We start from the raw sequence: 8,601 nt of genomic DNA, 5'->3' as shown, positions 1-8,601 counted from the left end.
GGGGGGGGGGGGGAGGGGTACGTGTACGTGTGAAGAGCAAAAACCAGTACTGATAAATTGATAATGCAGGCCAAGCAGAGAGGAACGCAAAGCAGACAATCACCTCTACATTGTAATCTCCTACAAATAACACATACATGTACATGTAGCTTCATAAGCAGAAAACGAGATATTATTGTGAGCGCGACAGACTCACACACACACACACACACACACACACACACACACACACACACACACACACACACACACACACACACACACACACACACACACACGCGCGCACGCACACACGCGCACACACAAACACCCCCACCCCCACAGACTAGGGTCTGGCGGATTCTGCCGGCAGAAAATTGGCAGAATTCGGTACTTTTTCTGGTAAGTTTCATGCATGTTTGGTATGTGGATAAAGAAATGGAACAGAATTCGAGGAATTGCCCGCCATAAGGTTTGTATGGTTCTGCCAATTTCACTGCTTTTCGAGCAGAATCTGCCTCCCTTTCGAGCAGAATCCACCGGTCCCTACCACAGACACACACCACGAGACCATAAATCTGAAACGGCATGCATTTTGACACACACACGCACACATGCACACACACACACACACACAGTCACACACACAACACACACACACACACACCACGAGACCATACATCTGAAACGGCATGCGTTTCGACAGGCTTTAGAAGGCCACGAGTTAGGTGATCCACATCAAGGCAATACGCACCACCAGCCCAGGTACATGTACCGATATCTCATACTAGACAGCAACTGAACGCGGCACACATACTACACACAAGAGCGCGTACAGCGGCAACTTTCTCCTTATGCTTACGGTTGTCGAATACAGCATTGACGACACACCGAGACACACAGAGGAACACAAACTAGGGTCTACAATGTACACACATACATGTGCATGCACAATGTACATGTATGCACAGCTATGCGTTTGCGTATTTTCATGCTCCCTTCAAAGGTTTATGTACATGTATACGGCATGTATGATTTATGTTGCTTGAGTACGCCCACTTTGAAGGTCGAAGTTGGATTATACAGGGCGTGAACAGGTGAGATTTTTATGTCTAGCTGTTAATTACCCTTACCTTAGCCCACCAAGGAAATCGGAATAATCAAACTCGATGGTGCTCCAACTTCATTTCGACGTAGAAAATTCGCTGTTTGAACATCTCAATTTCAAAGGGTAACCACTGATTTCGATGTGAAAAACGTTTCCTGATCGCCATAAAAAAATTCCTGCCGACACACACCATAACAAGCTCCAAGTTCACAAACAGTGTCCACAAACGGTTGCTCGTCATGAAGGTGGTTCGACACTTTCGACCAAATTCGTTCACTTCCGTATTCAGTTGACAATTATTTTTGCCGTCATCAAGACTTATTTGGGCCCAAAAGCGCAAAAATCAGTGTAAGTCTCGATTAGTGGCAGAGATATGTTTTTTGCACGCTTGAGGATGGACTGATAGCTGGAGTTGCACACTCTTGGGGGTTATGTACTCTTGGTACAACTAGTTCAAGGAGACACGTGTGATGCGTTGACACCGGCCCTGTGCAAAAGTTCTGTCGGGACAGCGAGGTATAGTAGAACCTGGCAAGGCGACCACTCGGACAAGGCGACCACCTGTCCCAGAAGACAACTGCAACCAGGAGCCAAGGACGCTATTTCCAGTCACATGACCCTGGGTAAGGAGACCACCTGGTAACAGAGACCGTGTTTCTAAAGTCCCTTGAGCGGTCGTCTTAGACAGGGTTTTACTGTATGTGGGAGCTGCACACTCTTGGGGTTAGTCACTTACTCTTACGTGGGAAGGCCTCTTTTACGGGCAAAGCGAAGCACAATCATCACCATGTATCAGTTCAGTGAATAGTTAAACCCAACACGAATGAAAAATGAGAAACAGGATAAAATAAAATAAATTGTAAAAGAAAGAAAAAACTATCTCTTACTCTGGTTACTTACCTCAGTTACTGATTTCTCTCTTGCCAGCAGCCACTTTACTCAGTGACCACCCGTTATGAGCCCTCTGGTTTCATTTCACGTTGAGTAGCGATGTCATAGAGCACTGTGTCAAATTGCTACCACCCCGCGTCTTTCTATCCTTTTCTTTTTTTCCTCCTTTTTTCTCCCCGGCTTCTTCATCTTCATATTAAAGCCGTTGACGGAGACTCCCTCGATTTAGGTGGAGAATCCATAAATAGAAAAATACAGAATGCAATGTTGTGTTTTCGGCCAACAGGACACTCCACAGTCTTTCGGCGTTCTCTCTGACACCAGGGATGTTCCTTCAGATGCCCAAGCTCAATTATCTGTAAGTCCCGTGATTCTTGTCGTAGTGTCCTGCTTTTAAATTAAAATTCCCGTCTCGTGTAGAAGCCGGTTTTGAAAAAGAGCCCGAATCTCAAGATCTACTGACGGCACTTAAGCCTGGTTTTGTGTTGACATACATAGATACCGTACTCACTCGATTAGAAGCCTCCGGCTTCAATTTTTTCAATGCCAATTTTGAGGAGGCTCCTATTCAAGAGGGGTTTCTATTTGAGAGGGACTTTTATTTTTTAATTCCCTACTAGCATTCCCATCGAATCTCTAAAACTCTCGTATTCGCAGCAACCCACACAGCCCTTCATATCAATATCCCGCTCTCTGGTATAAGTTTCCTGCATCTATACGATCACTGGAGAAACCAGGTCAATTCCGGACCGCTCTCTTATCCCACCTGAAAATTCACTGACTAAGGGGCCTTCCGTAAATACCGATACAGTCAGACCTCGCTTAACCGCACACATCCGTTTTCCAAAAAAATATCCGGATAGGCGGGGGAACCGGATAACCGAACACCGTTTATGTTGGATGCATCACGATGCTGTAAATATGTAACCAGCTTTTTTCTTCCGGATGGCGAAGGATCCGGATAAACGAGGACCGGATAAGCGAGGTCTGACTGTATTTATTTAGAAATGAAAACTACAGTCCATTCATCGGAAACTGGCCCGCTGGTTTTTGAAAGTCAGATTTGGGCCGAATTGAGGATCAAAAACCCACTTTAAATCTCAAAAATCTGGGTTTTGGATCTGCTTCTCCATACATTTTGCCATGGCATACCTGTCCTAATTTTATTAAACCTGGCTGAATTTCTATTTCCCTGTTCTTGGACTTTTCTGGCCTCGAATGTGGCAAGGAGTAATTGCATGGGTCACACAATGCAGGATGTACTCTTGTTTTCACGATATCTACAACTAGGTGAGAGAGACACCAAAAAGTTAGGGTGCCAGTTTCCAATGAATGGACTGTAGTCGTTTCTCTTCAACCCCCTCCTCCCTCCCTGAGAAATGAACACATACAAATGGTACATAGTATCGATATTTTTGGTCTTTTTTCTGGACATGCTCACACATGCAAAATATACATCGATATTTTTCGAGAAACGAACAGGCGCTCAACCCCCTTCCCCCTAAACGACTAGTTTTCGTTTCTTAATAAATGTCTATATTTACGGATGGCCCCTAACGTTGCTCACTGATCAAAATAGTTATGCAATCTTTCCTCTGCTGTCTTAAATCCTACTCTATTTTTCTTTTTTCTTTTAATCTTTTCCTTTTTCCTTATATTTGTGTGCCTTTGGTCGATCTCATGTAATAAAGCAACACTGCCTGTTTGCTATTCGACATTAAATAAACCAATCCAATCCAAATCCAACCGGCCCTGAGTTAGTTTGCACACACTACGTCGACCAGGACATGTGCCAATATGAACACGCACGAGATGTTTTTTGCGCACTTGACCATCATACATGACACTACCTGGTCACCCCACGCTTTGCGAATAGTAGTCTGGACTTCATTTACGCACTATGTCAGTTTGTGTGGAGATCGTTCATTCCTGTGATACTGCGTAAAGTCGGATTTAAACGAAAATAGAAAAGTGAATCAAGGTATAAGAACGATGGGTCACAGTTGCTGACAAAAAAACAGAGCAGCCAAACCAAGTATGTCCCATCCGCACACCAATCCAAGTTACTTTGTATTGTCCAGTCATTGAATCGGTTACTGGCGACTTGCTGAGCTCTTCGTACGAGTCGACCGATTCATCCTGTCTAATGACGACCCTGGTGCTGTACATGCTGCTGCGTTTGTATCACTCCGTTGTACATGCTGCTGCGTTTGTGTCACTCCGTTGTACATGCTGCTGCGTTTGTGTCAGTCCGTTGTACATGCTGCTGCGTTTGTGTCAGTCCGTTGTACATGCTGCTGCGTTTGTGTCAGTCCGTTGTACATGCTGCTGCGTTTGTGTCAGTCCGTTGTACATGCTGCTGCGTTTGTGTCAGTCCGTTGTACATGCTGCTGCGTTTGTGTCACTCTGTTGTACATGCTGATGCGTTTGTGTCACTCCGTTGTACATGCTGATGCGTTTGTGTCACTCCACTGTGCATGCTGCTGCGTTTGTGTCACTCCGTTGTACATGCTGCTGCGTTTGTGTCACTCCGTTGTGCATGCCGCTGCGTTTGTGTCACTCCGTTGTACATGCTACTGCACTGTCGCACAGGCTGCTGCACCGTCGTAAATGCTGCTCTTTTGCTCCACATGCGTTTTCATCACCCCTTTGTACATGCCCCTGCACCATCTTCTACCCCCCCCCCCTCTCCCCTCCCCCCCCCCCCCCCCCCGCGTCTACGCACTTTGCATAACCCAGACGACAATAACATAGGGCAACAGAGCCAGGAGAAGCGAGGGTCTGTCCTGAAATTCGAGCTCGACCACCGTAGTTTAGTCTCGCCGCGCCTCGCCTCCTCGGCATCTGATCCTCGGCGAGTATTTTAAGCAGTGCGTGCAGCTCTCGGTCTCAACAATTTTTGCCGTTCTCTATGTTTTTTTCTGACTACCTGTTTGCCTGATCCAGGAAGCTGAGGAGAATACCCCTCACACACCTTCCTGCAGATTTGGGATCGCTCAATGAACTCCGCATACTGTAAGTGTGGATTCCTAGGGAAGTAGGAGTGCTTTGTAACTTTTCGTGTCATCGATATTTCGAGTCTGGTGTTTCTACTCCGTCGCATGTATCCCGTACCCAATTTCTTTTTCACAGCTACGTGCGTAGCACTGATCATCGCGTACAGATCACCGGCACCAAGAGTAGATAAACAAGAGTGTGCAACTCGCGGATGAGTTGGCCCACGGCGGAATTTTTTGTTGACGTAATCTTTTCGACGACGCACGCGCTGCGAGCCTTTTGGAGAGGTTTCCCTCGTGCACTTGGCCGGGCTTTACACTACAAGGTCGGTGCCCAGCATGTGCTCTCACACTACTCTGCGGCAAAGTCCGCGTTTCTCTGGAAAAAGGTGACGTCAACAAAAAATTCCGCCGTGGGCGGGGGTATCTGCAGATTGTGCAGGAGAGATCCGGAGTTCCACACTCTTGTTTATCTACTCTTGCCGGCACCCTGCAGATGTGTACTCTTCTACCATACTTTTTTTTATTTTTAAATGCGAGAATACATTTGTAGAACGCGACCGAGTGACAAGGCAAGCTGGTTCAGTCTCTCCGACTCAAAACACGAGTAGTAGTCGCAGGGAAAATAGTATTGCGCGAAAAGACAAACGTAGGCAGCACAGAACTTATAGTATATTGAAAAACTCAAGTGAAGGTAAGACTACTGAAACAACGGAAGTAAAGACTCTGGAACAACTGAGCTGGAAAACTGACAGACGGATCTATATACAGTACGAGATTGCCAGTTACAGATCTGAGGGCTAGCTAGCGATCTCTAAATGAACGCAAGGGACCTAATGGTGCCAGCAATGGATAGTGCAATACATAGTGTAGAAGAAAGTCCGTCTACTACAGCATACCTGATAAGATGCGCTGTAGTGCTCTTTTCCTATGATCCTGGTCAAGTTGTTAAATGTCCCGTGTGGGCTGCACAATGTGCATGCAAGCGGACTGTCCAGAATGCATTGCACTCGACATTCGCCCATTCACTGCTGATCCGCGCACAATTACGTGGTTCTAGATGACGCCGAGGCTCTGAGGCTCCGAGCCCGTACTATTACCGGTAGACTCCCTCTAATTCGAATACTGTATAATTCGAACACTCCGTGTTATTCGAACTTTTTCGTCGTACCGATCTTCTGCAAGTCACTTCAAGTCAAATTCGAATGCATAATTCGAAGTACGAAAAGTGCGCCCGCTGGATAATTCGAACTCTGCCTTCGCACAGAAGAGCAGTTTACAGTACAGTGACTATGTCCTTCGAGCGCTTATTTCGAAGTGAGATGGTGTTGCTCTACTCGTAATTCGAAGTTCATTTTTGTCTGCTTCTCTAGCACAGAGCTGCTCACTACGTAGATCCTGCTGTCACAGGACTATCAGGCAGCAGTCGTCATGTCCAGGGACGTGACACGTGCAATTCCCAAAGTAAATCCACCGCCTGTCTTGAAGTTTTTTTTGCTCTACGGAGCCAAACTTCTCCAACGTAGTAACTTTTCAATGATATCTAGCATGGCATGACCTTAGAAACCGCTCTGCAAAAGTGCTTCTGCTTGAGAATTTTCTAAAGGAAGTTGAGATTGAAGTCTTTGTCCGCCATAGCAATTGTCCAAAATGACCATATCCAGGGCATTACTTGAAGTACATATGTGCAACCTTAACCCCAAACTCAAAATGGCTGTTTCTGTTTGTGTTGGCCCTGTTGCCGCCATTGCTGCTGCTGCTGCTGCTGTTGCTGCTGCTGCTGCTGATCATGCTGCTGTTGCTTCTGTTGCTTCTGTTGCTGCTGTTGCTGCTGTTGCTGCTGTTGCTGCTGTTGCTGCTGTTGCTGCTGTTGTTGCTGTGTTTATGCTGGACCTGTTAATGCTGCTTTTCTTGCTACGGCTGATGCTGCGGCTGGTGTGCCTGCTGCTTTTGGCTGTTGCTGCTGTAATTTCCGGCAACCAGTCTAATAACGGACTGCTCTCTTCAGCACCTACCTGCGGGAATTTTCGACAACATGACGGAACTCGTCCAGTTGTAAGTCTGCGGAGAGATATTGTGCACTTGGAATTACAGTAAAACTTGGCAATGCGGCCACCTGTCCTAGAAGACCACTGAAACCAGCCCCAAGGGATGTTAGTTCCAGTCAAATGACCCTGGATAAGGAGACCACCTGGTGACAGAGGCCACGTTTTGAAGGTCCCTTGAGCAGTCGTCTTAGACAGGTTTTACTGTAGCTACTGGCAGTCCCCTCTCCAGCTGGTACAGTCAGCCTTACAGGCAACGACACTCGCTCTTGCATGAAAAGGGTGTCGTAGTCCGTGAGGTGGGAACGCATGCAGTCAAATGGTAACTAGGCCCGATGGTTGTGCTGCAATTTGAGAGTTGTTGCTATCCCCGGAACTGCTATTCACGGGATTCACTGTAGTCTGTTTGGGTTAAGCAGCTCATGTACGTGCGTTTTTCAGGGATGTCAGAAGGCATTCCAAATTGGTGCGGCGATTAGGATGTGGGGGGGGGGGGGGGGGGGGGGGGAGGGGGGAGACCCCGGAAAATTATTTTTGGCAGAATGGCAAATGGCCCTGATTTTAAATTATTGGCGCGTCCCTGGCCGCACCTGTCTTACCGGTGCCGACGCCCCTGTTTTTGTATCTTGTTTTCTGCAGCACCTCAGCGGAAACAGTTTCACTAGTCTGCCACAGATGATATTTCAGCACCAGAATAAGCTTCTGGACAGGTTGTAAGAGTAGTTGTCAGTACCAGTTTCCAGTGCTATTCGCCCCATGTACCAGGCAGGCACAGTGGGTTGGTCAAAGACCATGATTAAGATACGAGAGGTACCTGGTTCAAGTCCTGCCTGGGAGCGGTTTTTCCAGCCGTGCTGCTACCCACAGTCAACTGGGAACTTGTGGCCAGGCACAAGGGGTACATGGATGCAGCTAATGGGGTCGTTCTCGGCACTTGTGCCAGTGGTTGTGAGACTTATCCACTCACCCCCACCGTTAGGCGCTGCATCTGCCGCTAGGGTTTATCGGGTGTTAGTGGCCGTCCGTGAGTTCCTTCGGGAACGGGACACGATAATTTACTTTACTTACCAGCAATGGGCCATGCACTAGATATTTTGCAGCTGTAGGGCCACAGTGACATGAGTGATCCTGTCCACCCACTTGCACTAGATAGTGCGCAGCCGTAGGACCACAGTGACATTAAGGATCCCGTTCACCGCTTGCATTAGCACCACAAAATATTTCTCCAGCGTCCACACGAAGAGTGTGCGCACAGGTTCCGGAGTTATTGCAAAACTTTGGACAATCTTTCTGTGTATGCTTTTGACTCATTTACTCTCGAAGAGCCTAGGTATTATTGCCTGGTCCTTGCACAACTTCAAAAGATGTCTCGTTGCTGCGGAAACCATGCGTTGTAACCACCTTTTCTTCACCTACTCCCAGCCCCGTGTCATCTCCACCATAAATACAATGGGATGACGATAACTACATTTGAGAAGACTGTATTTATTAGAAGACGACTACGGAAAAACAACTAGATATGAGGAACTTAAGACGAAGACTGCTTTTTACACCACAGGCAAACATGTGCATGCACCGAGAC

At 47.1% G+C, this 8,601-nt stretch overlaps 1 long non-coding RNA gene across 1 annotated transcript; it reads left to right on the top strand.

Moving 5' to 3' along the window:
* The first annotated feature begins 2,263 nt into the window (after window positions 1–2,263).
* On the top strand, window positions 2,264–7,030 carry LOC135830769 (uncharacterized). Its single transcript, XR_010556105.1, has 3 exons — window positions 2,264–2,336; window positions 4,925–4,993; window positions 6,958–7,030. It is a non-coding gene; the product is annotated as an uncharacterized LOC135830769 (long non-coding RNA).
* Window positions 7,031–8,601: the final 1,571 nt, after the last annotated feature.

Source organism: Sycon ciliatum, unplaced genomic scaffold (genome assembly GCF_964019385.1).
Source record: "Sycon ciliatum unplaced genomic scaffold, ocSycCili1.1 SCAFFOLD_2375, whole genome shotgun sequence".
Taxonomy (NCBI): Eukaryota; Metazoa; Porifera; class Calcarea; order Leucosolenida; family Sycettidae; genus Sycon; species Sycon ciliatum.
The sequence above is the reverse complement of the archived record's forward strand: the minus strand, read 5'-3'. Positions and strand labels throughout refer to the sequence as shown.